The following is a 15,356-nucleotide window of genomic DNA, read 5'->3' as shown; positions in this document are numbered from 1 at the left end:
GCTCCATTTGTGCAACAACGCTAAAAGTACAAAAGAAGCCATAATAAGCTTCATAGTCTCAGTGCAGTTAGGAATAATCACGTAACAATAAGGGAAAAATTCCCTCACCTTTCCCACACTTTACCTCATTCACTGCCATTGACGGTGCTCGATGTCCAATCTATTTTGACTGGGAATGAACATTCTTTTTAATTGCAATCGTGTGTTTGAATAATGCTCATCATATAATATATAGAATAACAATTGAGCCCCCTCATGGTGTAGAGCACGTGTCAAAGTGGCGGCCCGGGGGCCAAATCTGGCCCGCCGCATCATTTTGTGTGGCTCGGGAAAGTAAACTATGAGTGCCAACTTTCTGTTTTAGGATCAAATTAAAATGAAGAGTATAGATGTGTATTAAATTTCCTGATTTTCCCCCTTTTAAATCAATAATTGTCATTTTTTAATCATTTTTTTCTGTGTTTTTAGTTCAAAAATCATTTTGTAAAATCTAAAAATATATAAAAAGCTAAAATAAACATTGTTTTAGATCTATAAAAAAACGGAATATTCAGGGCTTTTAATCCAGTTCTTTTAATCCATTTATATAAAAAAAAAACTAAATATTATATCTAATTTTTTTTTTTTTTAAATCAACACTTGTAGTTCTCCACATGCGTATGTGGGCTTTCTCCGGGTACTCCAGTTTCCTCCTACATACCCCAAATATGCATCATGGGTTGATGAACCACTCCCAGTTGTCCTTACGTGTATGAATAGATTGAAATGCTATTTAAAATGAAATGATTTGCAAATGTCCTCGATAATGGAGCCATACATCAGTCTGGCTGCAAACACTCAAAATGACGCGCGTAATGTATTGGCCGTGAGCTTTAACGGGAGGGGCTGTGGATCCTTACTATGTAGCGCATGATGTCAGCAAGCGGCTGCTGTGAGCGGCGCTTCTATCTTAGCAGGAATCTGAGGAAATTGGAGAGAGCGGGAGCAAGAGGGGACACTGGAAGGTTTGTTCCCCTGAGTGACAGTCCTTTTAGTCTTATCTCCTCACGTTCCTCTTATAGAAAAGAAGGCAGAGAGGAGAGAAGAATATTCGTTTTAGTCTTGTGTCTCTCCAGTTTCACTTTCTAGCAGCAGTCGTTCAACATTCATTCTCCTTTTTATTTCCATCCGCGATGTTCTCCATAACTGCTCGTTGCGTATCAGTGTAGGCTTCAATCTACTCAATTTAACATCCATTTAGGTGTCAATTATTAGATATACTTGAATCAGTACAAGAAATACATAGTTGGTCTCAAAATGGACCTGCTCTACTACACCAACCAGCCACAATGTTAATACAAATCAAAGTCTCCAATAAAGTCTGTTTATGATGAAAAAAATGCTGTTGGACGGGTATTACGAAATAACATTGTTTATTGCTTTGGAATTATCTCCATTCAAATGCTGTAAGATCACCAAAAAATGTTGTTTTTTTGTTCTAATTGGATATTGTGAAAAACTGCTTTTGATTTTTCCATTCATTTGTCCATTTCCAAGTCTGATGGTGTAGTGGCGGCCCGGGGGCCAAATCTGGACCGCCGCATTATTTTGTGTGGCCCGGGAAAGTAAATCATGAGTGCCGACTTTCTGTTTTAGGATCAAATTAAAATGAAGAGTATAAATGTATATTAAATTTCCTGATTTCCCCCCTTTTGAATCAATAATTGTAATTTTTTAATCATTTTTTTCTGTGTTTTTAGTTCAAAAATCATTTTGTAAAATCTAAAAATATATAAAAAAGCTAAAATAAACATTGTTTTAGATCTATAAAAACTGAATATTCAGGGCTTTTAATCTATTTCTTTTAATCCATTTATTTAATTAAAAAAAAAAATATTATATCTAAAATGGTCCGGCCCACGTGAAATCAAGTTGACGTTAAAGCGGCCCGCGAACCAACCCGAGTCTGACAGTGGGTCACTGGCCTGTCTTTGGGATCAATTCCCACACAGTGGTGGTGTGATTGCCACTGCAACCGGTTGTCTTTCTCTGTGTTTAGCCTATAACTGACTAGTGACCAGTTTAGGGTGTAATGTGCCTTTTGCCCGAAGCTGGGATACTCTCCAGTGCCCTGCGTCCCTGTCCAGGATAAGCGGTGTTGAAGTTGAATGAATGTCTATTTTTATGTGAATCATCATGTTGTTTACATGTCATAACTTGCTACCTATAACTAGACAAACCAAAAGCACCATAGTTGGTGTCTTCAATGGCCTCAGTGGAAAAACAAGTGAAGTTTAATATGCATTATTCGTTAGTACTTGGTTGTAAAATATGATTTTCCATCACCTCTTAGTTCGATAGTGTCCTCTTTTCCCATTAAAGCAGACATGGGAGCGATGCCCGCCACCCCCTCGTCAATCTTAAAATGCATGCTAATCCTGTTGTGTTTGCATGCAAGTGAATTCTGTGCATGGCTGAGGACGCTTGTGTAATCTTCTTTAAAGACTGACAACACAGCAGGGAGAATTTGGCACGACTGCAAGTACTTTTCTCAACCAACTATAAAACCTGCGCAGCGCACACAAACACCACTTTGTGTTGATTTGATATCTCTTATTTGTTATTTCTATGTGCGTGGATCGATTCCACAGCGTCAACCCTAGTCATAAATAACAGAATTGAATTGAATTAAATGTTTTAATTGTCATTACACAAGTATAATGAGATTTAAAGCCTAACCACAAAGTGCACAATGACAACAACAAACAAGCAGACAAACAAATAATCAATAAATAATAAAAATAACTAATAAAATCATCAATAAATAAGTAATAAATAAAGTAGTCAACTACATAAATAAGTAATGAAGTGCACTAATAACAACAACAAACAAGCAAATGAACATATAAATAATCAAAAAGTAATAAATAAATATTCAACATAGTAGATAAGTAGTCAACTGTGTCTTACACAAGTTTTTAAAGAGTGATCTGTTGATTTTGTATCAATTTAATAAATACTATATATATAAAATCTCCACAAAACTGACGTCTGTAGTACTTTTCATTAATGTGATAATAGATTTATGGTTGGCTACGAAAACCATATATGTCTGCTTGACATTATGGATAGTTTACACCTTTGTGTTTTCTAGAATGTAATCATTAGATGATGGCAAATCCTTATAACTCTAATTTAGGGTTGATTTTGAGTTCCCAGATCCCTTTAATTAATGAATCTATTTATCTTTTTAACCGAATGTAATCTTGTGCAGCGGTGTCCAGGAAAGTGCATTCTGGGACAAGGCAATACTACATGTAATCATGAGTGACAACGTCATTCCTGGGAAATCTATTGTAGCCGAAATGGTTTTGAGTGACGTTGTCTACATTGGAACACATCAATTTTCATGGTAATTTTAGATCTGCTTTTGGGGAAAACAATAAATTAGTTTTATGTTCTTAAGGGTCCTGTAAGGTCAAATTAAAATGATTATAGATTTCCGGATTGGGTGTAAGTAAAGATTTTTATTAGCAAAATAATCAAAATTTAAATGATTTAAAAAAAATGTTAATGAAACAATTGGTAGTGTCTTCACCAACAATTCTTACATTTTCTAAAATTATAGTAGGGAAATTCAGTATGCCATTGTATGTTCTATGATTGTCCTGCTTTTGCAAGTTGTATATTTGCTCACTACACCTCTTTTATATATTGTTGTATTGATGCGAGGATGATGCGTTATTCTGCTCTTTCCACCCCATGTGTAAATCCATCCAAAATGGCACCATTCCCTCGCCAGTTTCCTCATTCAACTCCTATTTTACAGCTCACCTTGGTGATAAGACACAGACCTGATGATTTTCTCTCCCTACGCCTGCAACTGGGTAACCTCGGGGTCATGACAGTAGCCGTGGGTCCACCTCTGAGCGGCCCAATGTTTACAGATGGGAAACGAGCGTCGATGTGCACAGATAACAGGCGTGCTTCTCCCGAGACAAAAGAGCACGAAGGAGGGGGCAACTGACAAGGCTGACAGAACCAGTTCCAAATGTGTCTCAAGGCAGAGGAGATTGAAAAGACTAATTAGCCGCCATTTGACTGATAAATGGCTGCAACATTAATTAGCAATTTAATCATTGGGGAGCCTCCAACTTGCTCTCTTAGTATTAATTTCTTGCCCCAAATTAAATTCTTTTAAGGTTCCTTTGCCGCCCCAAAACAGTAAAACTTTAGTCACATGAAACTAAGGTTTAAGTACATAAGTACTGTAAATTGGTGAAAAGGGAATACTTCTTAAAACCTATAGTATAGTGTAAAAAAAAAGATGAGGCCGAATAATGTTTTGTCAGGAGCAAAAAGCCAATCAAAGTGTAAAATTCAACATCCATTCAGGGAGAATCGACTTGGGATCAAACTCTCCACCCCAGAACTGTGAGGCCGACACGCTAACCACTCAGCCGTTGTTATTATTACTCATATTTTAATATTATTATATTAAAGTTTGATTGTATTAAAGAGCAGCTCCTAATATTGTACGCATACTGTACTTTTAATATGAGTGTTGTTTGTATTACCATCAAATGCACATCAGAACACGTTACCTGAGGAGGAAGTTGAAGTGACAAACTCAAGCCGGCACGTCACCTTGCCTCATTTTAACTGATCCAGTCTCGTTGCGCAATATATAAATCATGCGTCCATCTTCTTCCACTTATCTGCGTTTGGATCCTGAAGGGAGCAGCTACTGCAGGGAAGCACAGATTTCTTCTCACCCAGACGTTCCTGGGCCGGCCAGGAAAGCTTCTAATGTATTGGGGGAATCAGTGTGGAGCCCAACAAAGACTCCTTCCATTTCTATTCCAGTCATTTGGAAGCATGTTTGCACTCTTCTGGGTCAAATTTACACATCGCTAAACAAAATTAGCCAAACAAAAAATGGAAAATAAGAGTTTTCAACACGTGGGAGGCAAATTATCTGTTCACTAAAGTAAAAGACAGGCTTTTGTCTCTTGTGCGTAGATAGCGTGGCTGTAATGAAAGGATATAACACAAAAAGGTATCTGCCCTCAACAACATGTATCAAAGTAAATCAGAATGTAGCAAGCTGTGCTTGAATGAATCTGTCCTTGACGTGCAAATTTTCTGGTCCTTAAAAAGAAACTAGCAAGTCTCCAGATGAAGAGTGAGATTCATTTTATTCATCGAAATAAGAATAAAATCACCACTGTATATTATTACAAATGTAATATCTTCACTTATTTCAGATTGAGAGTTTGAAACAAAACTTTAGTTTGTTCCGTCTGAAAAGATTTGATGACTTTGGGAGTGAGAAAATAAAAACTGCTGTCAATATTTATATGAATATACTTGTATTGACGTTGCCCCACTTTTAATTTTTACTCATTGTGAATGTGAGCTTTAGGGGGAATACACATAAGAGTTGTATTTTAAATCTTCCAATACCAAATGTTAAATTAAAATACAAATAATTTGGAATGTTTGATGACTTTACAGTATTTTTCAGCCGCTTTTAATTATTATTTAGGATTTGCCCCAGTATTGGGAACTTTATACAGAAATAGTATGGAAAACCGCATAAGACACTATTGACCTCAAGAATATTGAGCAAGCAGCTCAGACAGTTGCTGCCAGACAGTCACAAACACACACAAGTACACACACACAGCGATAGAATCACAGTGGGCCCTCTCAAACCCCGCCTTCCACTGTAATTAGCTGTGATTAAAACCAGTTGTCGTTTAATTAATAGCCCACCTCCTCTTTTCAGCCCACCTCTCCCATTTCCGACACTTATCTGCCACCTGCCCAGCTGTGCAACCCCTTTGTGATTTGTGACTGGAAATAAATGCCCTATATGTTGACAGCTCAACTTGTTTATATTGGAAACTGCATTGGTGATATTAATGCTTTGGGGCAATTCTGCATACAGTTATCTTCCAGCGACTTGTCCTTTGCAAATCAAACTAAGACTAATTAGCTGATCTCTTCTTAAATCTGCAAGGCGAAACCAAAATGCCAGAGTGAAAGAAAAGCCCGTAAAGATTGCCATTGTTCCTCCGTCAGCGCTGGAATTGTCTGGGTGTCTGCGCTTGTCTCCGTCTAAGCAGCAAGACAACAAAACAGCCATGCAAATGAGAGCTGCCAATTCAATAAAGCGGCATATTGATAAAGTGTTGCCATATCTCAGAGTCATTCACTCGTTCGCCACAGCGGCAAAGAGGGCGAATCCGAAGGGCCAGTATTGTCTTAGGACAGCGGCGACGGCCATTGACAGGTACAATAACAGACCATCGTTAAAGCTGAGCTCGGCAGTGTGGGTCAAAGTTCACATGCGACATCACCTCCAAAAATACAAGCCAAGGTTTTTCCAATTCCGATATCATCCTGTCATTCGCTGTTTCTTTGAGGGGAGAAGAAAGGGCTCAGTGTCCGATTCTGACCTGGACATGAGTTGATTACAGAATACATTTTGATAGTCAAAGACAAAAGCGTCCTTCCATGAATCGCTCAGTCATTCACAAGCAAAGACGGGTCGAGATCTTTGTGAAAATGTGCGCGAGATAATGATCAAACAGTTTAAGGGCAATGTTCCTCAATGTACATTTGCAAGGAATTCAGGGATTTCATCATCTGTCGTCCATAATATGATCAAACGGTTAAGAGCAATAGAGAAATCAATGGATGAAAGTGGATTAAAAAATAAATAAAAACGTACCAGATGCCCATGAGCTCCGGGCCTTCACAAAACTGTACTACAAACAGGAATGAAGTGAAAAGGAAATCCCAGAATGAGCTCAGCAACACTTTCAGAAACCATTGTTGGTGAACACGACAGCGCAAATGCGCATGGGACTGCTGTAAATAATATTTCAGGAGAGGAGAGGTCAGAGCCTTTCTACATTTAAAGTCCCGGGAGGATGTGGTGCCATACAAATACAATTGACTTGACACCAGAAACCACTAAACTAAATGCATATCGATGTAAAATGCTTACATCCTTGACCCTGGCTAGAAGAAATTTCCATTCCATTTCGAATATGCAGTTCAGATGATCTATCTTTCATTGAATCACTACGCAGGTCCCCCAATACTACCAATGAAATCCTTTAAAAATGTATCAAAGTATACCAATTGTGTATGAGTTACGTGGGAAACATAATGGCAGACTCCTCCTGGCTGTTGTTCGCGTGACCGGACGTTTGGTCGCCGGACGTTTGGTCGCCGGACGTTTGGTCGCCGGACGTTTGGTTGCCCGGACGTTTGGTCGCCCGGACGTTTGCTCGCCGGACGTTTGCTCGCCAGACGTTTGACAACATGAAAGAGAGTTTACTGTTGAAACCAGCTCTCAAAATCATATTCATGAGAGAGAGAGTTTAATATCTAAATATCTTCTGTTGAAACCAGCTCTCAAAGTTATATTCACCCGGGCGACCAAACGTCCGGCGACCAAACGTCCGGGCGACCAAACGTCCGGCGACCAAACGTCCGGTGACCAAACGTCCGAGTACCGTTGCTTGGGGTTTAGAAGAAGGATCTTGGTGGAACACCTTCAACAACCAAGAAAAGTCCAGTTGCTTCTAATCAACGTCTTCTCAAGAGGTACTACACTATCCTTTGCTACTTTATGACCTGGCAACAATGGCTTCATTCTAACAGCATTTAATCATACGTTAATGAAAATAGTTTAGGGATCATTGCAGTTCTCTACTGAGTTTTACACAATACTCCCAATACCTTCCAAATTCCTTTCTGTCAAAGCAAACACAAGGATATCAGATTAAGAAGTATTTATTGTACCCTGAGGGTTCTGTAATGTTCAGTAATGGCCCAATGTATACAGAACTAATCCTGGACTGACAGCCAGGGACAGTGGGTTCTGATGGCTATGGGCCGGGGCTAATGGGGTCCCCGTGGTGACTCCGGTTGTGTGCGCGAGCCGTCTGAAAGCGCAGCACTGTCAGGCTGACCCAAACACTGCCTTGATGAGGCTTTTAGAAGAGCAGAGTGACTGACGGAGGTTTAGAAGAGATGTGACACTGCAGTCTGTGGTGCTGCTGTTTATGTATGTCTGCTAGCCCTCCCAAATCTATGTTTATGATAACAGTGGCCCGCTGCCCATCTGATAGCGGCGCCTTGCTTTCTAAGGGACAACTGCTGCGAAAGGGCAACATAGACACAGAAGGACACACTTGAACGAAACCAAAAAAAGGACTAACACGGACGCCACATGTGCCTTAAATACGGGAAAATGATTTTCTTCATCAGTTTTTAAACTCTATACTTCTTGTCGAGCACTTTGTTTGAGCTCTAAGTAGAACACATGTCACAGTAATCCCCCCTTCCCGTGCCTTTAATGTGATTTCTCCCCCCTTTTTGGCCCTTCGGTTGTCTTCCTTCCTAATTAGCTCATATCCCTCCGCTTTGCCAGAGCCAGGGTGATGACATGCACACGGCACAGCCCCAAATCAAATATATGCACATGTGTGTGCCTTTAAAAGCCTCCCAACGCACATAGACGCACACACCCACTGATCAGTGGCTGCTTTTTTGAAATATGCGAGCTGTTCCATCAAAACAATACATTTCTCAAATGCTGTCAAAAATTGAGATGGGGTAACCATGCAATGTGGGAATTTTGATTTTTTTTTCAAATTTGTATTTCGTATTTTTAATATAGTAGATAGCATATGTCACTAAAGTCTTACCCCAGAAACTTTCACTTCAAGGTTTGCATCTTAAAATTGTGTTTGAACATTCTTTTTTTATGCAAACACAGTATAATTATTGAAGAAAATGCTTAAGAAATATCCCAAAGCTGACAAATATTAGTTAAAAAATATAATTTGCCAATTGCAAAGCCTTGGATGGCAGAGTAAGGGTACTAATTTTCCACAAATAGTCAAAAGAAGATAAGAGGCCTGGTTCCAATGAAATAACATCAATAAAAAAATGGATATGCACTTGCCATTTTTTTGTCTTTCATTCATTCATTCATTCATTTTCCAAGCCGCTTATCCTCACAAGGGTGCTGGAGCCTATCCCAACGGCAAGCATTAGGCGGGGTACTCCCTGAATTGATTGCCAGCCAATTGCAGGGCAAAGGGAGACTTTCTTTCCAAAATATGACTGAGGCAACTAAATTCTTTGGTTAATTATATTATTTCAATCAAAACCTCTGATGGCAACATTTCCGATTCAACTCATGTCTTCATTCTTGCATGTTTTCGACTATTCTGGTGTTGAAGCGCATCTTTGTCCAGTCGCTTAATATTTCCTTCGAGTTGACTTCACACGTCCTTGATCATTAAAAGGCTATCAAAGCAAAACGGCTTTTCCGAGTTCATATTTCAAATATTTTAATTGTATTATACAGCTTTCGTTTATTTTTCTAATAATCCCCTGAGGCGACTGCAAGATTGTTTACTGTCTTTGATTTGCAGTCTTCTTACTTTTTACTGCGAGTGTTAATTAACCTTCAAATGAAGAAATTACAGCAGGCACACAAACGCCACGCAGCACTACGCACATACCTACACAACAATAGAAGAGAGCCTTTTTTCCCTCCTGTTTTTCATCAGAGATCTCCCTGCATGTGTCTTTCTCGCACTTTACTTCAATTCCATCTTCTGACACACACATTAGACAACATGCCAGTCTGCATTTCTTCTTCTGTCCTTCCTTCTTTTGTGCAACAAAGTCTTCGCCAAATTCCCCATTCTTTCAACTTCGTCGGTGGGAAAAATAAAACATGAAAGGTTCAAAGACAACAGCTATCTGTTTTCTGTTCAGAAACACTTAATCTCCTTTTTTTCGCTCGTACCGCTCGTCTAGCTCGTCCTTCTATACGTTCGTCCACGTGGACCTTTTTTTTTTTGTTCTTTCTTCACGGAGCGCTTCCAACATTCTATTATTTTGACTATAGCCTCTCATTAGCCGCTCCGTTTAATTAAAAGGATTCATTCATATGAAAATGGGAGTCTGATAGTGATTTTTCTTTTCCGGAAACAATTGCTAGCCTTTTTACGGGAGACGCTTAATTAGAAGCCTTTTTAACTGGCATTAAACATACATTTTACACATGCACACGCAAGCACTACGGAAAACTTGCTTGTTATCCCCCTTCTAATGTAACAGGCTATTTTCCTTGCAGAACAATGATGAAAAAGAAACTTTAGTTCTAACGTCTCCGTACGTTTTCTTATGAGTGGTCCAATGGGCTAAATTATGCAGCACCGAAAACTAATTATTCCCACCAGCAGGGCTTTGTCGCCTCCATCTTTCCTTTATCGGGCAACCATCTTTACGCATGTTTATCATCAGGTGTGTGTACATAGCATCATTGCGCCGCGTGGAGACAATAGTGGAGACGAAGGCGACCAATGGAGAGTGACCAACGTCCTACTCACTATCCAAGCCCTTTGTGATTTTTGTCTCATTATTCACCATCCGCGCCTTAGGCCCCAACGCTACATTCAATCATGTGACAATTCTAAATGATTGGTATCTTTTGTGTAGTAATTGTATATTTTAGGCAAACGGTGGCGCATATAAAAAGGTGATTTCAAACAGACTTTGTAGTGGCATCATATTATCCCCAAGAGACAAAAACTATAAGTAATACATTACATTGCTTTGGTTACTAAATTAGCATTTAAAAATGATTATGTCCTAACTTTAATTCATTAGCTAACATTGACAGCAATTCATTGGATCATGGGCTCCTAGTCAACTGAGTTGGACATCTTTCTCTATCAATTGCAGCCAGTTATTTGAGATTTAATTTAGGTATAATATTTAATTGATACGTAAGCCCGGTGGGCAAGTAGTTAGTGCGTTGGCCTCACAGTCCTGGGGTTGAGGGTCCGACCCCAGGTCGGTCCTGGCTGTGTGGAGATTGCATGTTCTTCCCCGTGTGCGGTCGATTGGTCACCGGTCCTTTGGTCGCCGTCTTTTGGTCGTCGGTCTTTTGGTCGCGGTCTCTTGGTCGCCCAGACCGCGACAACGGGCGACCAAAAGACCGGCGACCAAAAGACCGACGACCAAAAGACCGGCGACAAAACAAGGTAAAACAACACGGTCTACGCATCAATAAAAGCCAACAATGGCCCTGAGCAGTTTTACTAAGCGGACGTGTGAGTGTATAAGAGTTTGTATGTACATGTTATGTAAGAAAAATATTCACTTTGAACCAAGTAAATCTTCTGATGATTTCACAAGAGTGAATTATAACATTCCTTGTCAGGGTCACGGGGTGCTGGAGCCCAGCCAGGCTAATGACCACTGCACCATTATCGGGTTCATGGTATGATTGTTTGCCATAAAACATATATATATATATATATATATATATATATATATATATATATATATATATATATATATATATATATATATATATATATATATATATGTATACATATAGTGGACTTTATAATAAAGTCCATCCATACATATTTCAAATTGTGCCTTTAGTATGTTTTCAGAAGCTGACTACTCAATGCAGTGGGTTTCGAGGGTCTCGTCTCTTTACTGCTGTCGGGCTTTGGGCTTAAATTAAGAGTGGTGTCCCACGGAAATGAGCCATTAAAATTGAGGATTTATTTATTTTTTCTGCTTCCCCTTTTCCTTTTTCACATTTGGCATGGGCTACGGGGAGTCCTGGAGACTGTTTGGGAATGATTTGGGGGGGACAGGACAACACCCATTAAAGCCAGTTCCTTGATTATTATGGCTTTTATATTTTATCAGTAATATCTGGAGGCAGAGTTGAGTGTCTTGAATGTTTCCTCTTTTCCCAGACCGTGGTAGTTAAAGCATGGAAGTGCTGTTCATTTTCTCACAGACAGACGCTACGCTGTGAAAGCAAACCCGATTAAGGAACTATTGGTCACTCTGAATGAGTTTGTCATCCTAAAGCCACAGTGACATGAGATTCACAGTCTCTTGTATAACTGACATTTGCCTTTGTCTTTCAGTTCACATGATCAGACCTGAAGTAATAGGCTAAATTTGGCATGTAAAATAATGTTTGGCAGGTTCACAACAGCCAATTTTATCAATTTTGTATATCTTCACTCAGTTGTCCTGCTTTTAGTAAATGTACTGTATGTGGACATTGATTGTTTTTGTTTTTTTGTCCAATCAGATTTCAGCTTTTGCAACAGAATGTCCATCCAATCGGCTAAGGGCTGATTAGTGGTGCTGCCTGATGTAAATCCAATTGCACAAAGATGCCCTGAGATAGCAGTGATCAGGTTTTGAGAGATACAGGTGATTTTTTTTTTACTTTGAGAAATTTGATGTGGTAACGATAAACCTAACCAACCTTACAAACATGCTGGTGTTTGTCCACCCATTTAATCAGACAAGAGGATTGAAATGGTGTAATGCCTTTCAGTAAGTTTCTCTAACCCACCAGAATTGAGTATTATTTAAACAAAATTAATTGTAATTTTTTTGTTGGCATTGGCAGCGTCTTTCCGAAAAATATTTGAAATCCCCTTGCATGCTTTGCTTTCTGGCTCTCAGTGATGTCTAAACATTGTTCTGTCCTCTGATTGGGTGTTCAGCATCAGCAGAGTTTGAAAACCCATCTGTTGCAATCTGTTAACTTCTCTTGTGACTATGATGTATATTTAATTACATTTTTTGTTGTTTGTGACATATCACTACATTTCATTTTTGTGTTGTATTTATGGTTTCTGTAATTTAATATAAAAAGATGGATTAAGTCGGGTCATTCCCCGTTGAAGACCCAGGTATCAAATGCATGTCAGTATTCACAGTGGGGAATGTGGTTGAGGTTAACGCTTATGTGTTATCTCGGTCGACTACAAAGAGGCCACCGCGAGTGTGAGGCACACATTTTTGTTGTCAGCTGCCATGAAGGCGATGAGGGTATACCTCCCACGTCCGTCGCAGGGTGCATACGATGATGATCAGAAGCTGAGTTAAGACTCAGATGAGTGGTGCAAAAGCACCCAAACAAAGTCCAACCACAAAAAAACGGATGTATGTGGGGATGCATATATGCAGCAAACAAGTGGGTTGCTTTCTGTTTTTGTGGGAACGATGCCGGTGACATTTTTAATTTCCCCATTGAGAAAATTGACCTCATTTCATCACTGCCTTTCATTTGTAGTTCATAAAGAGTAAAGTTTTTTTGTTGATTTTCTATTCAGTTTCTAGCACAGGTGCTCAATTTGGGCAAAATGCTGGGCATCCTTCACTGGTTGGGGGCGTCAATCATAAATGTATACCAATCATTTAATCATTTTAATGCATTTTTGAGACTTTAAATGTGATGACGACAAACAGATGTAACAACTGTGGTGTCAACATCCACTGAACGGCTGAACACACTTGCCTCTAAGCTGTTTTCTGTAAACATTCATTTCAAGGAAGTGACTTTAAAGCCGCTTGATGGTGTAGAGCAGGGGTCGGGAACCCTTTTGACGAAGAGAGCCATAAACAATTCATATTTTCTAATTTTATTCCTTGAGAGCCATACTCCGAATTTAAAAGTCAAAATACATGTAAATAGGTGCCCTTTGTTTTTACAACATTCTTATGCAGTTGCTAATCAATGAGAGAAGATGAATGAATGACCCTCAGCTATTCAGGGGACACCTGAGGATGCCCCTGGGGGACTGCTGGGAAAAGAGGGAAGTCTGGGCTTCCCTTCTCAAGCTGCTGCCCTCACAATCTGACATCAGATAAGTTCTAGAAGATGGACACACATGAAATTTATTTATTTCATTTTTTAAACCCATTGTGAAAGTATTTGAACACTTCCCATCACTAACAAAGGTTGATGAAAATGTAAGATCCTCACTTCATCTGGCTGTAAAAACACTGCAGGCAAGGTTTGATGAGATTTGAAAGCGTCCCATTGCGCTGATTGCTAACACAGGAGCTGACACATGTAGATATTTACAATCAAGTTGGACTGCTTTGATCCATCAGTCCAGTCATTCAAGCCTTCCAAACTTAGCCCATATCTCAGCTTTTGACAAAGCATGGTGGCGGTTTTATGTGTAATATCACAGCCGGGTGACATAACTCCTGACTGGAGCCCGAGTCTGGAAGCAGCCATCAGCGGAGAGATAAGGCGGCCATTAGGCGAGTGTGATTATTTCATGGCTACTGCAACAAAAACGACTGAGTGACCTGCCGCATGAACTGAAAAGTGCAGAATTCTCCTTGTCTGGAAAGATGTGGCAGCGGCCATTGTGTTCCTGGGTCAAAGGCTGTTTTAAAGAAGCAAGCCATGTTCAACATGCCTGACATCTTCAGTATCTATTACTGCAGAGAGCAAAATCGAGAATGTAACTAGGAGATGAGATCAATAGAGCCCGAATGGAGGATTGATTCAGGCTTTTAGATCTTTTAGATTAGTGCCTCAATATGAGACAAATATGGAGGCTTATTCACGTGAGCGTAGTGATGGGGTACTGGATTTACTCAAAATCTTTCAGGCCAGTAACAAGTTTGCAGTAAAAATCCTTTTGACAGTCAATCGGTATTGCTAAGTTATTGATGCTAGATGTTTGCAGACAGAGACTAATAGAAGATAAATTCAAAATGAATGACAATACAGTACTGTTGCCTCATATTTTGCACGTATCTATTGACTGTAAGTGTTTTCAAAATACTACAAGAAAAAAAAACTTTTAAAAGGCCTTATCAAGCATGATGAAATTCACTTTTTGATAGTAATCTCCAAGATCTATGCGATAAATGCGACTTATACTCCAAAATGACTCTAAAAATATTCTAATTGTTGCCAAAATTAGGTCCAGTGTTAAAGATCCGAGTATGACTGCTAAAAGCACTTTTACACTAAACCAGTAAGTTCCCTTTGGGCCAGCACATCGAAAGGAAGGCGATTACATTCCAACCTTTTGAGAGCTTTTTAATATTTTTCAATGCTCTATCGACTAATAGATGATATGGACAATTATTAAATCTGTTAATACATCCCAATTTTGCATCAGTGAAGAAATGGTTTTAGATCTTGACATGATCCATTTCCTCTCCTCTCAGAAGCATGTTCGATGACGATAGTTGTTAAAAGTAGTATATCATGTAATAAGCTCATTTAACAATGTGCACCCCTCACAAAGAAAGCCCAAATAGGACGCTAGCACTTTTAGCGTGTGTAATTAGCAGCTTCCAGCTTTCTAATTAGGCTTTTTAATCACATTTCGGCGATATTATTTCATCACGTACTCAGTGCCTTTATCAAACTCTTGCACATGCAGTGTTTATTATGGGAAGAAGCGAGGTGTTAATTCTCTTTAATGCTTCTAGTTACTGAGACGACGATTGAGCAGAATATCAAACGGAAAATG

The sequence above is a fragment of the Stigmatopora argus genome, chromosome 6 (genome assembly GCF_051989625.1).
Source record: "Stigmatopora argus isolate UIUO_Sarg chromosome 6, RoL_Sarg_1.0, whole genome shotgun sequence".
In the NCBI taxonomy this organism is placed as follows: Eukaryota; Metazoa; Chordata; class Actinopteri; order Syngnathiformes; family Syngnathidae; genus Stigmatopora; species Stigmatopora argus.
Note: the sequence above shows the minus strand (reverse complement) of the source record.